The 20,274-nt window shown below is 42.9% G+C and overlaps 1 protein-coding gene across 4 annotated transcripts in view; it reads right to left on the reverse strand.

Moving 5' to 3' along the window:
- Positions 1-20,274, reverse strand: part of LOC139539040 (NEDD8-conjugating enzyme UBE2F-like) — a 93,843-nt gene that overhangs the window by 3,446 nt on the left and 70,123 nt on the right. The window contains exon 10 of one of the 4 annotated variants that reach the window (XR_011667859.1): positions 1,233-10,088. The exons of the other annotated variants lie outside the window; for them this stretch is intronic. The gene's annotated coding sequence lies outside the window, so the exon portion shown is untranslated. The remainder of the gene's footprint in view (positions 1-1,232; positions 10,089-20,274) is intronic. 4 annotated transcript variants of the gene reach the window in all.

Here is a 20,274-nt window from a genome sequence, read left to right on the forward strand (position 1 = left end):
GTGATTTAACTTAAGGAGATAAGACCAAGACATACTGCTTTGAAATGGAGACTACTTTAGGACAAATGTGTGTGGCTGACTTAGTTCCTAGCATACCATCTAAAGAGCCTGGGCCTGCTACTCTACAGCTTACTTTACCCTCATGGAAAGTCAATTAGCACTGCAGATCTCTTTCTCTCTCCGTCCAACATAGTTTAAAAAAACATTTATTTTAAATTGAACCTTTATTTAACTAGCAAGTCAGTTAAGAACAAATTCTTATTTACAATGACGGCATACACCGGCCAAACTATCCTATGGGACTCCCAATTACGGCCAGTTGCGATACAGCCTGGAATCGAACCAGGGTGTCTGTAGTGATGCCTCTAGCACTGCCTTAGACCGCCCCTCCAAAGGGGAGCTATTGCACAAAAGCTTATACAGTGCCTACAGAAAGTATTCAAACCCCTTGACTTTATCGACATTTGGTTGTTACGGACTGATTTTACATTTTGAATTTTGGTCACTGCCTACACACTTTGATGTCAAAGCGGAATTATGATTTTCGATTTTTTTGTAATACAAATTAATAAAAAATGAAAAGCTGCAATATCTTGAGTCAATAAGTATTCAACCCCTTTGTTAAGGTAAGCCTAAATAAGTTCAGGAGTAAAACGACAGTGTTAAACATGATTTTTGAATGACTACCTTATTCCTGTACCCCACACATACAATTATCTGTAAGGTCCCCCAGTCGAGCAGTGAATTTCAGACACAGATTCAACCACAAAGACCAGGGACAATTTCCAATGCTCGCAAAGGGCACTTATTGGTAGATCGAAAATAAAAAATGACATTGAATATCCCTTTGAGCATGTTGAAGTTATGAATTACAATTTGGAATGGTGAAGTTATTAATTACACTTTGGATGGTGTATCAATACACCCAGTCACTACAAAGATACAGGCGTTCTTCCTAACTCAGATGCCATAGGACAGTGGTTCCCAAATTTTTTATAGTCCCGTACCCCTTCAAATATTCAACCTCCAGCTGCATACCCCCTCTAGCACCAAGGTCAGCGCACTCTCAAACATAAGAATGAGTGTGAGTTGTCGTCACAACCCGGCTCTTGGGAAGTGACAAAGAGCGATTACAGAACCAGGGCACAAATAATAATCAATAATATTGCTCTTTATTTAGCCATCTTATATATAAAACCTTATTTGTTCATCTAAAATTGTGAATAACTCACCACAGGTTAAAGAGAAGGGTGGCTTGAAAGGACGTCCATAACTCTGCAATGTTGGGTTGTATTGGAGAGAGTCTCAGTCTTACATAATTTTCCACACACAGTCTGTGCCTGTATTTAGTTTTCATGCTAGTGAGGGCCGAGAATCCACTCTTACATAGGTACGTGGTTGAAAAGGGCACCAGTGTCTTAACAGTGCGATTTGCCAAGGCAAGAAACTCTGAGCGCAGCCCTATCCAGAAATCTGGCAGTGGCTTCTGATTAAATAACATTTCCACAGAACCGCTTGTTGCAATTTCGATGAGGCAACTCTTGTTCAGATATTGGTAAGAGGACTGGAGGCAGGGCATGAAAAAGATAACAAATTCAGTTGTCTGTGTCATCCGTTTCGGGAAAGTACCTGTGTAATTGCGCACCCAGCTCACTCAGGTGCTTCGCTATATCACATTTGACATTGTCCGTAAGCTTAAGTTCATTTGCACACAAAAAATCATACAATGATGGAAAGACCTTTGTGTTGTCCTTGTTAATGCAGACAGAAAATAGCGCCAACTTCTTAATCATAGCCCCAATTTTGTCCCGCACATTGAATATAGTTGGAGAGTCCCTGTAATCCTAGATTCAGATCATTCAGGCGAGAAAAAACATCACCCAGATAGGCCAGTCGTGTGAGAAACTCATCATCATGCAAGAGGTCAGACTTGTGAAAGTTATGGTTAGTAAAGAAAACTTTAAGGTCGTCTCTCAATTTAAAAAAAGTGTCAATAGTTTGGCCCTCGATAACCAGCGCACAACTCTGTATGTTGTAAAAGCGTTACATGGTCACTTCACACATCATTGCATAATGCAGAAAATACACGAGAGTTCAGGGGCCTTACTTTAATTAACTTCTTAGGGCTAGGCCCCTTTTTTCTCAATTTCCGCCTGAATGATGTGCCCAAAGTAAACTGCCTGTTGCTCAGGCCCTGAAGCCAGGATATGCATATAATTGGTACCATTGGAAAGAAAACACTTTGAAGTTTGTAGAAATGTTACAATAATGTAGGATAATAACACAATAGATATGGTAGGAGAAAATCCAAAGAAAAACACTCTTTTTGTTTTTGAGAGAGACCATCCTCTTAGAATGGCAAGTATAAGGTCATATTGAGAATTTGCTCCCTGGATGCAATTCATATGGCTTCCACAGGGTGTCAGCAGTCTATGTTCAAGGTTTCAGGCTTGTAACTCCAAAAACGAATAGGAAATATCAGTTTTAGTACAGGGACAACAGTACATTTTAGGGTATCTGAGGAGTAAATACAAACATATTTTGACTTGTTGAAACAAAGTTTAGGGGTAGATTTTCCGGATTCCTTTCTCTACACGTTGAACGAGTGGATTACTGAAATCGATCGAGCCAACTAAAACAGACTTTTTGAGATATAAAGAAAGATTTTATCTAACAAAACTACATGTTATAGCTGTGACCCTTTGGATGGCAAATCAGAGGAAGATTTTCAAAAAGTAAGTGAATATTTAAATCGGTATTATGAAACCTGTGCCGGTGGAAAAATATTTGATGTGGGGCGCCGTCCTCAAACAATCACATGGCATGTTTTTGCTGTAATAGCTACTGTAAATCGGACAGTGCAGTTAGATTAAAAATAATGTAAGCTTTCAGCTGATATAAGACACTTATATGTACCTAAATGTTTAATATACATAATTTTTATGATTATATATTTGAATTGCGCGCCCTCCAGTTTCACCGGAAGTTGTCTCGCTAGCGGGACGCCTAGCCCTTTAACAAAGTTAACCATTTTCACTGTAGTGTCCAAAACGTCTTACAAGCTGTCAGGTATTTCCTTGGCAGCAAGAGCCTCTCGGTGGATGCTGCAGTGTACCCAAGTGGCGTCGGGAGCAACTGCTTGTACGCGCGTTACCACTCCACTATGTCTCCCTGTCATGGCTTTTGCGCCATCAGTACAGATACCAACACATCTTGACCACCAAAGTCCATTTGATGTCACCAAGCTGTCCAGTACTTAAAAAATATCCTCTCATGTTGTCCTGGCTTCCAGTGGATTGCAGAAGAGGAGGTCTTCCTTAATTGACCGCCCATAAACGGACATATACCAGGAGCTGTGCCAGGCCCGCCACGTCTGTTGACTCATCCAGCTGTAACGCATATAATTCACTGGCTTGTATGCAAAGCAGTAATTGTTTCAAAACATCTCCTGCCATGTCACTGATGCGTCGTGAAACAGTGTTTGATGAAGTAACTGTCTGTATAACTTTTTTGGCCTTTTCTCCCAGCATTGTCTGAGCCATATCTGCGGCAGCAGGAATAATGAAGTACTCCACAATAGTATGGGGCTTGTCTGTCCTAGCCACTCGGTAGCTCACCATACGATGCATCTAGCCACTTCTTATTAATGGTATCTGTTGCTTTTATACGTGTTACTACTCAAAAGTTGTCTTAATTCTCGTTCAAAAAACTCCCGTGACTTATTTTTCTAATTGTCATGTTTTGTTTCTAAATGTCTGCGCAAGAGTGAAGGTTTCCTGCGAGAGAGTAATGGTTAATGTGATTGGATGTTAATTATTTGACTAGACTACCTGTATTTGACATTGTGTTGTTATTTCGTTGAACACTAGATGGTTTAATTTTATTTTTGGCAGTGAAACGAGGCTACTCAGGTGAGAAAAAAACCTCACCCAAATGTATAGCCCCGTTGAAAAAAATAAATGTACTGTTTGAATATTTTTATGTGAATCACATTTTTATTTGGCGTACCCCTGACGGCATTGCGCGTACCTGCCGTAGAGCAAGGAAACTGCTCAGGGATTTCCCCATGAGGCCAATAGTGAATAAAACAGTTACAGAGTTTAATGGCTGTGATAGGAGAAAACTGAGGATGGATCAACAGCATTGTAGTTACTCTCCAATACTAACCTAATTGACAGAGTGAAAAGGAAGCCTGTACAGAATAATAATATTCCAAAACATGCTTCCTGTTTGCAACAAGGCACTAAAGTAAAACTGCAAAAAAATGTGACAAAGCAATTCACTTTTTGTCCTGAATACAAATCAAATCAAATTTTATTGATCACATACACATGGTTAGTAGATGTTAATGCGAGTGTAGCGAAATGCTTGTGCTTCTAGTTCCGACAATGCAGTAATATCTAACAAGTAATCTAACAATTTCACAACAACTACCTTTTACACACAAATGTAAGGGATGAATAAGAATATGTACATATAAATATAGGGATGAGCGATGGCCGTGCGGCATAGGCAAGATGCAGTAGATGGTATAGAGTACAGTATATGCATATGAGATGAGTGAGGAAGGATATGTAACCATTGTTAAAGTGCCGTTATTTAAAGTGACTAATGATAAGCATTGGCAAGATGCAGTAGATGGTATAGAACAGTATATACATATGAGATGAGTAATGTAGGATATGTAAACATTATTAAAGTGGCGTTATTTAAAGTGACTAGTGATACCTTTATTAAGTCCATTTATTAAAGTGGCCAGAGTTTTGAGTCTGTATGTTGACAGCAGCCTCTCCATGTTAGTGATGGCTGTTTAACAGTCTGATGGCCTGTTTTTCAGTCTCTCGGTCCCAGCTTTGATGCACCTGTACTGACCTCGCCTTCTGGATGATAGTGGGGTGAACAGGCAGTGGCTCGGGTGGTTGTTGTCCTTGATGATCTTTATGGCCTTCCTTTGACATCTGGTGCTGTAGGTGTGCTGGAGGGCAGGTAGTTTGCCCCCGGTGATGCGTTGTGCAGACCTCACTACCCTCTGGAGAGCCTTACGGTTGAGGGCAGTGCAGTTGCCATACCAGGCGGTGATACAGCCCGACAGGATGCTCTCGATTGTGCATCTGTAAACGAGTGTTTTAGGTGACAAGCCAAATTTCTTCAGCCTCCTGAGGTTGAAGAGGCGCTGCTGCGACTTCTTCACCGCACTGTCTGTGTGGGTGGACCACTTCAGTTTTTCCGTGATGTGTATGCCGAGGAACTTAAAACTTTCCACCTTCTCCACTACTGTCCCATCGATGTGGATGGGGGGGGGGGGGGGGTTGCTGCATCTGCTGTTTCCTGAAGTCCACGATCATCTCCTTTGTTTTGTTGAGTGAGAGGTTGTTTTCCTGACACCACACTCCGAGGGCCTTCACCTCCTCCCTCTAGGCCGTCTCGTCATTGTTGGTAATCAAGCCTACCACTGTAGTGTCGTCTGCAAACTTGATGATTGATTTGGAGGCGTGCATGGCCACGCAGTCGTGGGTGAACAGGGAGTACAGGAGAGGGCTGAGAACGAACCCTTGTGGGAACCCAGTGTTTAGGATCAGTGGGGTGGAGATGTTGTTTCCGCCCTTCACCACCTGGGGGCAGCCTGTCAGAAGGTCCAGGACCCAATTGCACAGGGCGGGGTCGAGACCCAGGGTCTCAAGCTTAATGACGAGTTTGGAGGGTACTATGGTATTAAATGTTGAGCTGTAGTCAATGAACAGCATTCTAACATAGGTATTCCTCTTGTCCAGATGGGATAGGGCAGTGTGCAAGTGTGATGGCGATTGCATCTTCAGTGGACCTATTGTGGCAGGGTGGGGGAGGGCTTTGTATGCATCGCGGAAGTTAAGTGTAGCAATGATCCAGAATGCTAGCAGCCCGTGTCGCACATTCGATATGCTGATAGAATTTAGGAAGTCTCGTTCTCATGTAAGCTTTGTTAAAATCCCCGGCTACAATAAATGCAGCCTCAGGATGTATGGTTTCCAGCTTACATAGAGTCCAGTGAAGTTCTTTCAGGGCCAACAAGGTATCTGCTTGGGGAGGGGGATATACACGGCTGTGACAATAATCGAAGAGAAATCTCTTGGAAGATAATGCGGTCGCATTTGATTGTAAGAAATTCTAGGTCAGGTGAACAAAAGGACTTAAGTTCCTGTATGTTATTGTGATTACACCATAAGGCATACACCCCCGCCCTTCTTCTTACCAGAGAGATGTTTGTTTCTGTCGGCGCGATGCGTGAAGAAACCATATGGCTGTACCGACTGACAACATATCCCAAGTGAGCCATTTTTCCGTAAAACAGAGAACGTTACAATCTCTGATGTCTCTCTGGAATGCAAATCGTGCCCTAATTTAGTCCACCTTGTTATCTAGAGATTGGACATCGGCGAGTAATATGCTCGGGAGCGGTGGATGGTGTGCTCGCCTTCTGAGTCCGACCAGTAGGCCACTCCGTCTGCCTCTCCTGCGGCGACCTCATTGTTTTGGGTTGGCCTCTGTGATAATATCCCATGTCTAGGGTGGAGGCCCGAACAAAGGATCCGCTTCGGGAAAGACATATTCCTGGTCGTAATGTTGGTAAGTTGTCATCACTTTTATATCCAATAGTTCTTCCCGGCTGTATGTAATAACACTTGAGATTTCCTGGGCTAACAATATAAGAAATAATACATTAAATAATACATTAAAAAAACAAATAATTGGACCTGAAGCGAGGCGACCATCTCTGTCGGCGCCATAACAAGTGTTATGTTTAGGGCAAATCCAATACAACACATTACTGAGTACCACTCTCCATATTTTCAAGCATAGTGGTGGCTAAATCATGTTATGGGTATGCTTGTAATGGTTAAGGACTGGGGAATTTTCTGAATAAATAAAGAAATGGAGCTAAGCACAGGCAAAATCCTAGAGGACAACCTGGTTCAGCCTGCTTTCCACCAGACACTGGGAGATGAACTCAACTTTCAGCAGGACAATAACCTAAAACACAAGGCCAAATCTACACCAGTTGCTTACCAAGTGAATGCTCCTAAGTCGCCGAGTTACAGTTTTGACTTAAATCTAGGGTTGCACATTTTGGGGAATATTCAGAGGTGGAAACTTTCTGTGGGAATTAACGGGAATATGTGGAAATTAACGGGAATATATGCAAATTATATTTAATAGAATTTAAATGTAGATGTTTTTTGCATTGGATATATTTACCATATCATATGGAGACAGAAACAAACATTTTATCATAAGTAGACATAATTGCAAATTATTAAATCCTTCCAATAGAAATAAAAAACTATTTAGTTACGAATTGAACTTTAATTAAATGAGTTGACTCTTCACATGGGATGATTTCACTGAACAAAAAGGAATATTGAATGATCCCCAATGATCCATCACATCTCCCAAAAAATGTTTTCAACATACATCTGTAAAATGATAGTCTAGAAACTAAAGCGTTGCTTGTCTTCCTCTCAGGCTTCCATGTCTTCTCCCTGGACCTCCTGAATGTCCACCTCTTGAACATCAGACTCTGAGGCCTCATCTTCACTGTCACTTTCCAACCTTGTTGAGGATGGCTCATTGTCAGGCTCAAAAAGCCTCAAATTTGCCCAGATGGTCACCAATTTTTCAACCCTTGTATTGGTCAGCCTGTTGCGTGCTTTGGTGTGTGTGTTCCCAAACAAGGACCAGTTGCGCTCTGAGGCGGTTGATGTTGGTGGGATTTGGAGGATGATGATGGAGGCAACAGGGGAAAGAGCCTCAGATCCACAAAGTCCCTTCAACCAGGTGTCGGATGAGATATTTTGGCACGACTGCCATATTGCATCTCCATCCCAAAGCCCTTGCTTGGAAGTGTACTTCGCCAGACTGCCAAGAACCTTGCCCTCATCCAGGCCAATGTAGCGAGACACGGTAGTGATGACACCATAGGCCTTGCTGATCTCTGCATCAGACAGGATGCTCTTGCCAGCATACTTGGGGTCCAACATGTACGCTGCTGCGTGTATGGGCTTTAGGCAGAAGTCTTCATTTTGATGTATTTCAGAACTGCAGTTTTCTCTGCTTGGAACAACAATGAAGTGGGCAGGGCAGTACGGATTTCTTCTCTTACATCTGCAAGCAGAGTCTGAACATCAGACAGGTTGGCATTGTCTCCCTCAATCTGTGCAATGGCTACTGCTATAAGTTTCAGGAGTTTCAGGCTGCTTACCACTCTCTCCCAAAATACGTCATCCAGGAGGATCCTCTTGATGGGGTTGTCCATATCGGCAGACTGTGATATGGCCATTTCTTGGAGAGACTCCTTTCCCTCCAGGAGACTGTCAAAGCATTGTCTGTCACCAGTGCAAATACCTTCTGTGGTCCAAGGTCATTGATGACTGCCTTCAACTCACCTACAATGTAGAGACCGGTGTGTCTGTTGTTCCTTGTGTCTGTGCTCTTGTAGAATACTGGTGGAGGGGTGGAGATGATGTAGTTAACTTCACTAGGGTAGGGGGCACTATTTTCACTTCCGGATGAAAAGCGTGCCCAAAGTAAACTGCCTGCTACTCAGGCCCAGAAGCTAGGATATGCATATAATTGGTAGATTTGGATAGAACACTCTAAAGTTTCCAAAACTGTTAAAATAATGTCTGTGAGTATAACAGAACTGATTTGGCAGGCGAAAACCTGAGAAAAATCCATCCAGGAAGTGGGATTTTTTTAATGTTTGTAGTTTTCTATTGAATGCCATTACAGTATCCATTGACTTTGGACTCAAATTGCACTTCCTATTGCTTCCACTAGATGTCAAGTCTTTAGAAATTGTTTCAGGCTTGTATTCTAAAAAATTAGAGAGTAAGACCACTCTGAATGACTGGACCCTACAGTGTCCCAGAGGTTTTTCATGCGCACGACCGAGAGCGCGCCTTTGTTGTTTACCTTTTATATTGACGACGTTATTGTCTGGTTGAAATATTATCAATTATTTAGGCTAAAAACAACCTGAGGATTGATTATAAACATCGTTTGACATATTTCTACGAACTTTACGGATACTATTTGGATTTTTCGTCTGCCTGTTGTGACTGTGTTTGAGCCTGTGGATTACTTAACAAAACGCGCGAACAAAACTGAGGTTTTTGGATATAAACAGGGACTTTATCGAACAAAATAAACATTTATTGAGTAAATGGGAGTCTTGTGAGTGCAACCATATGAAGATCATCAAAGGTAAGTGATTGATTTTATCGCTATTTCTGACTTGTGTAACTCCTACTTGGCTGGTAACTTTTTGTAATGGGCGCTGTTCTCAGATAATCGCATGGTATGCTTTCGCCGTAAAGCCTTTTTGAAATCTGACACCGTGGTTGGATTAACAATGAATTCATCTTTAATCCGATGTATAACACTTGTATGTTTTATGAATTTTATAATGAGTATTTCTGTTTTTGAATTTGGTGCTCTTCAATTTCACTGGATGTTGGCCAGGTGGGACACTAGCGTCCCACGTACCCTAGCCCACGAACATTCAATCACCCATCAGAGATGATTGCAATACAGTCTGCTTTCTCTTTGATTTGCTTGACCTTCACTTGAGCTCTGTTGAACTCTGCATCCAGCAAATTAGTAGATAAAGCATGTCTGGTTGGAGGGCTGTCTGGTTGGAGGGGTGTATGCTGGGCGAAGAACATTCAGAAATCTCTTCCATTACACATTGCCTGTGAGCATCAGAGGTGAACCAGTTGCATACACAGCTCGAGCAAGACATTCAGCAACATTTCTGAGTACTTTCCTCCACGGAGTCAAAAAAACATCTGATTCCAGGACCATGAGCTGTTGCTATTGATAAGGTGTCTGATTCATAATTTTCACCTCAAATAGAAGTAGAGGGACTTTTGTCAGAGGTTGCTTGTTGTGAGCGCGGAGGGAACTTTATGCACTTGGCCAGATGATTCTGCAGCTTTGTTGCATTCTTCACATATGATTTGGCACAGTATTTGTAAATGTACACAGCGTTTCCTTCTACATTAGCTGCAGTGAAATGTCTCCACACATCAGATAGTGCCCGTGGCATTTTCCTGTAAAGATTAGAAAAAAATAGTAAAGAAACCCTAATACAATTCCATGTACAGATAAATAGTTAAGCAGTTATCTTACAAAGGAGTTGTTTAATCTAAATGTTTTAAAATGAAACATGTATGGAACAGGTGAATTCTTTTTATTTCACCTTTATTTAACCAGGTAGGCTAGTTGAGAACAAGTTCTCATTTGCAACTGCGACCTGGCCAAGATAAAGCATAGCAATTCGACACATACAACAACACAGAGTTACACATGGAATAAACAAAACATAGTCAATAATACAGTAGAACAAAAAGAAAACAAAAAGTCTATATACAGTGAGTGCAAATGAGGTAAGATAAGGGAGTTAAGGCAATAAATAGGCCATGGTGGCGAAGTAATTACAATATAGCAATTAAAACACTGGAATGGTAGATGTGCAGAATATGAATGTGCAAGTAGAGATACTGGGGTGCAAAGGAGCAAGATAAATAAATACATACAGTATGGGGATGAGGTAGGTAGATAGATGGGCTGTTAACAGATGGGCTATGTACAGGTGCAGTGATCTGTGAGCTGCTCTGACAGCTGGTGCTTAAAGCTAGTGAGGGAGATATGAGTCTCCAGCTTCAGAGATTTTTGCAGTTCGTTCCAGTCATTGGCAGCAGAGAACTGGAAGGAAAGACGACCAAAGGAGGAATTGGCTTTGGGGATGACCAGTGAGATATACCTGCTGGAGCGTGTGCTACGAGTGGGTGCTGCTGTGGTGACCAGTGAGATTAGATAAGGTGGGGCTTTACCTAGCAGAGACTTGTAGATAACCTGTAGCCAGTGGGTTTGGCGACGAGTATGAAGCGAGGGCCAACCAACGAGAGCGTACAGGTCGCAATGGTGGGTAGTGTATGGGGCTTTGGTGACAAAACGGATGGCACTGTGATAGACTGCATCCAGTTTGTTGAGTAGAGTGTTGGAGGCAATTTTATAGATGACATCACCGAAGTCGAGTATCGGTAGGATGGTCAGTTTTACGAGGGTATGTTTGGCAGCATGAGTGAAGGATGCTTTGTTGCCAAATAGGAAGCCAATTCTAGATTTAATTTTGGATTGGAGATGCTTAATGTGAGTCTGGAAGGAGAGTTTACAGTCTAACCAGACACCTAGGTATTTGTAGTTGTCCATGTACTCTAAGTTAAAGCCGTCCAGAGCAGTGATGCTGGACGGGCGAGCAGGTGCGGGCAGTGATCGGTTGAATAGCATGCATTTAGTTTTACTTGCGTTTAAGAGCAGTTGGAGGCCACGGAAGGAGAGTTGTATGGCTTTGAAGCTCGTCTGGAGGTTAGTTAACACAGTGTCCAAAGAGGGGCCAGAAGTATACAGAATGGTATCGTCTGCGTAGAGGTGTATCAGAGAATCACCAGCAGCAAGAGCAACATCATTGATGTATACAGAGAAGAGAGTCGGCCTGAGGATTGAACCCTGTGGCACCCCCATAGAGACTGCCAGAGGTCCAGACAACAGGCCCTCCGATTTGACACACTGAACTCTATCAGAGAAGTAGTTGGTAAACCAGGCGAGGCAATCATTTGAGAAACCAAGGCTGTCGAGTCTGCCAATAAGAATGTGGTGATTGAGTTGAAAGCCTTGGCCAGGTCGATGAATCCGGCTGCACAGTAATGTCTCTTATCGATGGCGGTTATGATGTCGTTTAGGACCTTGAGCGTGGCTGAGGTGCACCCATGACCAGCTCTGAAACCAGATTGCATAGCGGAGAAGGTACGGTGGGATTCGAAATGGTCGGTAATCTGTTTGTAAACCTCTCTAGGGTACGTGAGACGGTAGCATCCCACCTCTTCAACAGCCAGTGAAACTGCAGGGCGCCAAATTCAAAACAACAGAAATCCCATTAAAAAAATTCCTCAAACATACATGTATTTTACACCATTTTAAAGATACACTTGTTGTAAATCCAGCCACAGTGTCCGATTTCAAAAAGGCTTTACGACGAAAGCAAACCAAACGATTATGTTAGGTGAGTGCCTATTCACAGAATAACACAGCCATTTTTCCAGCCAAAGAGAGGATTCACAAAATGCAGAAATATAGATAAAATTAATCACTAACCTTTGATGATCTTCATCAGATGACACTCATAGGACTTCATGTTACACAATACATGTGTGTTTTGTTCGGTAAAGTTCATATTTATATCCAAAAATCTGAGTTTACCATGGCGCCTTACGTTCAGAAGTTCCAAAACATCCTTTGATTTTGCAGAGAGCCACATCAATTTGACGGAATACTCATAATAAACATTGCTAAAAGATACAACTGTTAAGCATGGAATTTTAGATGCACTTCTCCTTAATGCAACCGCTGTGTCAGATTTCAAAAAAGCTTTACGAAAAAAGCAAACCATGCATTAATATGAGTCGGCGCTCAGAGCCCAATCAAGACACAAATATATACGCCATATTATGCAGTCAACAGAAGTCAGAAGTGACATTATAAACATTCACTTACCTTTGATGATCTTCATCAGAATGCACTCCCAGGAATCCCAGTTCCACAATAAATGTTTGTTTTGTTCGATAATGTCCATAATTTATGTTCAAATTCCTCCTTGTTGTTCTAGCGTTCAGTACACTTTCCAAACTCACAACGCGCGGGCAGGTCCAGCGGAAAGTACGGACGAAAAGTTAAAAAAGTTATATTACAGTCCGTAAAAACATGACAAACGAAGTATTGAATCAATCTTTAGGATGTTTTTAACATAATTCATCAATAATGTTCCAACCGGAGTATTCCATTGTCTTCAGAAGTGCGATGGAACAGAGCTCGCTCTCACGTGAACGCGCATGGTCAGGGCATGTTCAGGTCATGATAGACCTGACTCATTCCTCTCTCATTCGCCCCCACTTTACAGTAGAAGCATCAGACAAGGTTCTAAGGACTGTTGACATCTAGTGGAAGCCGTAGGAAGTGCAACTTTACCAATATCCCACTGTATCTTCAATAGGAGCTGAGTTGAAAATCGACCAACCTCAGATTTCCCACTTCCTGGTTGGATTTTATCTCAGGTTTCTGCCTGCCATATGAGTTCTGTTATACTCACAGACATCATTCAAACAGTTTTAGAAACTTCAGCGTGTTTTCTATCCAAATCTACTAATACTATGCATATTCTAGCTTTTATGGCTTTGTAGCAGGCCGTTTACTCTGGGCATGCTTTTCATCTGGACGTGAAAATACTTGTCCCTACCCCAAAGAAGTTAACTTGGCTTTCGAAGACCTTAGAAAGACAGGGTAGAATAGATATAGGTCTGTAGCAGTTTGGGTCTAGAGTGTCTTCCCCTTTGAAGAGGGGGATGACCGCGGCAATTAACACTCCTCAGTTAGCAGGCTCAAGCAAGCTAAAACCCACATGGTAGCAAAAAACTAACTAGCAGAAATTGCTAAGTTAGAAATGATTTAAACACACTTTGCTGTAGGCTACTATTTACTAGTTAAGAAAAAATGATGTCATATAAAATATATTCACCCCACCCAGTATTGTAATCAAAACTTACCAAAAAGCATGTAGTCCTTAGCTCAGACAGTGTAGTAGTGTGGGATCAATAGCATCTCATTAGTGAGCAAGATCTTGAGAATCAGCTGTACATGTGATGGAAGAATGCACTGTACATGTGATGGAAGAATGCCCTGTGCATGCAGAGGGTTGCAATTCCATTGAATTGGGTTCATCAAAAAAGGTTCATTGTTATGAGCTACCTTTTTTGATGCATTTAAGCAAAATTTCCGGGCTTAAAAATTACGTAAATTTACCGGAAAGTTTCTGACTCTTTGCTTAAATCTATTTGAAAATCTATGGCAATACCTTAAAATGGTTGTCTAGCAATGATCAACAACAACAACCAATTTAACAGCGCTTGAAGAATTTTGAAAATAATCATGGGCAAATGTTGTACAATCCAGATGTGGAAAGCTCTTAGAGACATACCCATAAAGACTCACAGCTGTAATTGCTGCCAAAGGTGCTTTTACAAAGTAGGGCTGTGAATACTTATGGAAATGAGATATTTCTGCATTTAATTTTCAATAAATGAACAAACATTTCAAAAAACATGTTTCCACTTGGTCATTACTGGGTATTGTGTCCATATGGGTGAGAGAAAAAAAATCTATTTAATCAATTTTGAATTCAGGCTGTAACACAACAACAACAGTACTTCCTGAAGGCTCTACTTCCTGTAAATCCACTCTAAACTGTGGATGAAAATCACAGTCAGACGGCTGGTTGGAAACCTGCTATTTGAGTCATAATCTACTGGATCTCCTCAGTCCTTAGTGAAAGCCATATAAATTCCCCTTTAAACAGTAATACCTCAAATAATGACTGGGGACCTGACCTCAGGGCGAAACGGAAGGGGCAGTTTTACTGAGAGATTATTACGTCTGTCTGTTACTTGAAACTGCAAGGACGTGGGGAGGACAGAAACAGGAACTGATATGAAAGCAACGCGCTAGGTAGGAAACCAAACAAACGAGGCATGTAGTTGAAACAGACTGACTGTCCAACTAACGTTAGTGGTCATTCCTTAGTGAACTGAACCATGTCACCTATCCTACCCAATTAGCTCTTCCTCACAGCAGGCAGGTACACCAGTGTTCAAAACACATCTTCAAGAGGTAAATTAATGAATGCAAATGGCTGTACTTCCCCTTGGGTGGAACGCGCTATAGCTTTCTAGTCCGACTAGAGCAGCAGAGCAAAGCAAACAGCAATCAGTCAATCCGATGTCTGCAGTGTCCGTACAGGATTTACTGTGAAACGGCCTATGTAGAAGTCAGGGCATTCATGCTTCTTGCGCTTTGCAGAGCAGAGCTGTTGTGAAGGAAGTTGTCAAGAAAGTGATTGTGTGTTTAAACAGGACCTCCCGCCCCCACCTACCGTCAACCAATCATGTCAGTGCGGAGCTACACGGAGCCCTCTGCATTGCTACAAAAATTGGGAGGCGTATGGCAGTAAAGGGCTCGATTTGGCCTCTGCAAGCCTCCACAATTGCATCACACCCTCCATGCTGCGCCTCCAGAGAGCATTACCGGATCAAGCATAAATCAGCTATGAGTCACGTCAGGCATTGAGGCATTCAGTTAGATTAAACGTAAGAATGGGCAAAACAAGTGACCTAAGTGACTTTGAGCGTGGTTCTGTATGATAGTATCTCAGAAACGGCTGACCTCCTGGGCTTTTCACACACGACAGTGTCTAGGGTTTACAGAGAATGGTGCGGCAGACAAAAAACATCCAGTCAGCGGCAGTCCTGTAGGCGTAAACAGCTCGCAGAATGAGAGGTCGAAGGAGAATGGCAACAATTGTGCAAGTTAACAGGCGGGCCACAAACAGACAAATAACGGCGCAGTACAACAGTGGTGTGCAGAACGGCATCTCAGAACGCACAAGTCGTCGGTCCTTGTCACGGTAGGCTATTACAGCTGATGACCACACCGGGTTCCACTCCTATCAGCTAAAAACAAGAAGAAGCAGCACTGGACAATTGAGGTGTGGAAAAACATTGCCTGATTCGATGAATCAAGCTGATGGCAGTCAGGATTTGGCGAAAGAGGCCATGGACCCAACCTGCCTGGTGTCAACGGTACAGGCTGGTGGCGGTGGTGTACTGGTGTGGGGAATGTTTTCTTAGCACACGTTAGGTCCCTTGATACCAATTTCCATGCCACAAAGATTTCAGGCTGTTCTGGAGGCAAAGGGGGGGTCCGACCCAGTACTAGATGGGTGTACCTAATAAACTGGGGAGAGAGTACAATGAGAGTACAATGTCCTCAAACGACTTCAAAAGTAAAACTGAAGTGACTCAACATAATCATGCAGATTTGTAAACCATTTTCCTCAGGGAATAAGTAAAAACGACATACTGTCCCTCCCCTGGTAGAGAATACAGGGAAAGAGACAAGCAGAATTTCCTATCAGATCTCAATGTCAGTGTTCAGACTCCCAGGCGATGATTGAGTGAGCTGTCATTGATACGGCACGTTTGTTTATTAGACTCAGATGGGAGAGATGACATTATTTGGTTTGGCCATTTAGAAGTTTTCAGACACAAAAATGACCAATCAATGACATTCAGTGACCCTGTGACATAATTTCTTACACCAAACAAGGTAACGTCAGGACACAGGCCTGCATGGCTCCTCTTCTCTCCTCCCTATCCAGGCAGAGATAACAGGTGACTTGACCTTTTTACTTAGTGAGGAGCACGTCATCCAGAGATGTTCTATACTCCTCTCTATTTTGGGACAGTTTGGACCATCTGCAGAGTGAGAGACCATCAAACACTCACTCCCCCTCCAGCCTAAATAGTCTGATAGCCCAAACTGGATGTGCACTGTCCAGATGGTACCAGACAGCCCAGCATTAATGTGATTCTGCTGTTAACTGCTCTTCTCTCCTGACGCCACTGTGTACACCACAGGCAGGAAACAACATATATCATAGCAGTGTTGCAACAGGGCTTCCTGGGTAGTGGAACACTACCGTGTCTGGTACACCCTATCAGCTCAGAGGCCCAGGCATGCTGTACACCACTATTGCTGCAGGCAGGAGCAATAGTTTGGTTATGTAGTGGTAATAACATCACCTGAACACCCTCTCAGCAGAGGCTGTCATGATAGGCAGTGGAAGGATGGGAGGGATGGAGAGGTGGATGGGAGGATGAAAAGGAGCGGGTGGCCGATAGAGAGATAGATATGTGGTGAGAAAGGACACCTCACAGCACTCAGCTCTCACTTTTATCACTGTTAACCCCTCTACCGACACAGCAGGGCTACTGAGAAAACATTCCGGAGGCCAATGGCTCACCTGGTAGATGGGATCGATTCAGGTCAGATCAGGTCAGGGTTGAAGGTGGCTTACAACCACCAATGTGTTAAACACTAGACAGACAGTCTGACATCACACAGGTCAGATAGTGAATTCACAGAATGATTGACAGAATGAAAATAACTATTTCTACACCGTCCAGATTTTCACTTCATGAAACAGACATACATGGCGTTAATGACCACTGTGTAGAACCATGTAATGCAGAACCATGTAGAACCATGTAATGTAGAACCATGAAGAACCAGATCCGACATGCAAACAAACAGTTGGTTAATTGGCTATTAATCCAGTGAGACAAACTGGTCCTGTGCTGGATGGAGATCCATAGACTTGCATTAGGATGCAGTCAGAAGACCACAGGGTTCCTCATGGTTCCTCAGGAGAACCTTGTGTAAAGGATTCTCTAAGCCATCGGACTGGGGCTCATTAATGGTGCAGAATGGCTGACCATGCTAGAGTGACTTATCACTGGAAATGTTGCTGTTAGTTTGCTGTGGCCAACTTGAAAATCAACCGTTTTCTGTGGCATTGCTATAGCTAGGTGTATACCACATTGACATGTCAACGTATAGGTCCAATATTATTTTGTGTTTGTTAAAAAACATACAGTATGAAGGTCAAGACAGACATCTCGCCTGGCTAATCATCGGTTTCTTTAGGCGCTATAGTTTTAAGGTCAACGGTCAAATAGCAGTCTATTCCATTTTGGTATGTTCCATCTCTCACACAGAACTACTGTATGACCCCCATGGAGGTGTCCTGTCCACTCTGAAAGAGGGAGGTAGAGGGAGAGAGAGAGAGAGATGAGGGGAGAAAGAGAGGGTGTGAAAGAGACAGAGAGAGCGAAAGAGTGCGAGAGAGAGCGAGAGTTTGAGGCCCAGCTGCCTGTGAAGAGACACCACAGGGGAGTCAGTAAGCAGGGCAAATGATGCATCAGTATGGTCATTACATGGTCATTTAGCATTAGTGAGGCAGACGTGCTATGTGGCGGACGTGTGAGTTGTGGTTCCCCAGTTCCCTCCTGCACAGAGACTTGATGTTCAGTCGGCATGCCACTGCTACAGAGTCAGGGGAGACCCAGATTGGACACTGCTCACATATGCCCCCGCCCTCACGTCGAGAACCACAGACCGTGGACATCACACTCGGCAAGGGGTGGGAGAGGCAGCTGGGACAACTACTACAGATCTGTGTTAGCGTGAGGAAGCATGTACAATGTTCCCTCTAAGCTGCACGCGCACCCCGAGACTGCCGCGCAGAAGAAATACTCTATCAGCCCACGGAGAGAAGCGTGATATTAAACTTCACTCAACATTCTAGAGTTGTCCCTGTTAGTTAACACTATCAATGTTTCCCTTTACTGTGGCAATTGGGATTGAATCCACACAATATTATCCACTTTGAATGCAACATACCGAAACAAAACAAGCTACGCAATAGATTTTGCAGAACGCATCGGAGTAGGATTCTATTTCATTAACACACACGACTCCGCCCCTACTCTACACAGACTGGTGTGGCATAACCAATCACAGCTGCAGTAGGCCTATATGCAAATAGACCATTGCCATATATGGATCTGTGCCATTTACTTTGATCTGGACTGTGTTTACAGCTGTGGTCCTGAGTAGATGTGCTTGTTTTGAGATCAAAGCGAGAGCTGCATGTAGCCACGTGTGCACGTTTTGTTCATATCTTTTACTAGTTAGTGAGTTATGAGCCCAGTTACAGATCATTTTTAGTCAGCAATGGGGGAGGGATTGCTTCCTACAAGAGCACAAAACGTGTACATTCATAGACATCTTTGAATAGTGAGTCAGGTAAATAACTTTTTTTGTCTTAAAGTGGCAGTGTTGTATTTCGAGACATGCTTGAATAAGCTAAGTAGCCAATAGGGTTGGTCTGATTCTCTATAATAATGGTATGTGAATAGTAATGCTTTTTATTTTGTAAAGTGGTTTCTTTCTTCAAACAATACCATTTTCAATCACCTCCTTGTCTGAAGGACAGGTGGATAAACAGGTTAATGTCAAGCCCTGCATGTTGTTTTCTAAAGTCTCATGGAATGTAGGCCTACATTGAAACACCACACATTGACTGCTACTGTAGGCTGAATGATAGAACAGCTATTTCCATGTAAAAATGTTATGGGCTGCATTTTCTACATTGTTTTTGATGGTAGGCCACTCTGGTAGGCCTTAGTTATGATCAAATTGCCACAATAGCCTACTTAGCACCTGTTAAAACTAACAAAGTGGGTACAGCCTCAGTGTTCACAGTAAAAGCACACTGGAAGTTGCACAGAATTTTCACAACATTCAAGTCTGCGCGCAGAAGACCTGAAATTTACTCAGTGCTGAGAATTTTTTTAGGGAATATTGCATGGGCCACTGTTCCTTTACTTTGCTTTGCTTTGATTGTGAACCTGACTCACACCAACACCCGACCTGGCTTCCCCGGCTGTTACTAGCGCAACTCAGCCATTTTCACCGCCACAGGGGAGCTGGCTTGAGAATCATTCTGACACAGCAGAAAACTTTTAGTTGGTCTGTTTTGAGAAACATTCCTGCTTATTTTCATTTGCCCATTTCCTGCAGAGTGGTGTGAATCAAATGGACCTTCAAATTCACTAAATAGGGATGATGAGACTTCAGGGAAGTGAGTTTTTCCTGATATGAAAAACAAATAGGTGCACCGGTACTGTCCAGGGGAACCTGTCACAGTAGTGATCACCGGTACTGTCCAGGGGAAGCTGTTCTAACACAAGAGGGTTTCTCAGTTCACAGTGTAGTTCACAGTGTAGCACCTTGTTTCCTGAGGGTTTTGGGGTCCACTGTGTAGGAAGCCTACTATGGCCTGTGGACACTACTCTCTTTGTAACTCTCTCTGTAGTTGGTGTGAATGGCTGCTCTGAACCACAACCTTACAGTTGCAGTGGTGTGTGAGAGATGAGTCGTCTCCCCAACAGAACCTTCCGCCTGCCCGGCCAGTTGAGCAGAATCATTCAGACAGACAGGATGGACAGACCATCACACAGACGGATCCATACTCCTAATGTGACCAAATGGCTGCCGCAGCAACACAGTTGGGATACAGCCCCAGATGCCTGTTTGGTAGAAAGGCTGAAGTACACAAAGCTGAGAAATATGAGGTTTGCAGAAGACAGTGGTTTTAAGTGAATATATCTAATTGTATGACTAACTCAAAATGTAAATAATATGCAAATACATGTCTGAATGCACAGCTCCAGGCATTGTACTATAGAGGCCATGCTAGAAGCTACAACTGGAAAACACATAAGG

The sequence above is a fragment of the Salvelinus alpinus genome, chromosome 14 (assembly GCF_045679555.1).
Source record: "Salvelinus alpinus chromosome 14, SLU_Salpinus.1, whole genome shotgun sequence".
Lineage (NCBI taxonomy): Eukaryota > Metazoa > Chordata > Actinopteri > Salmoniformes > Salmonidae > Salvelinus > Salvelinus alpinus.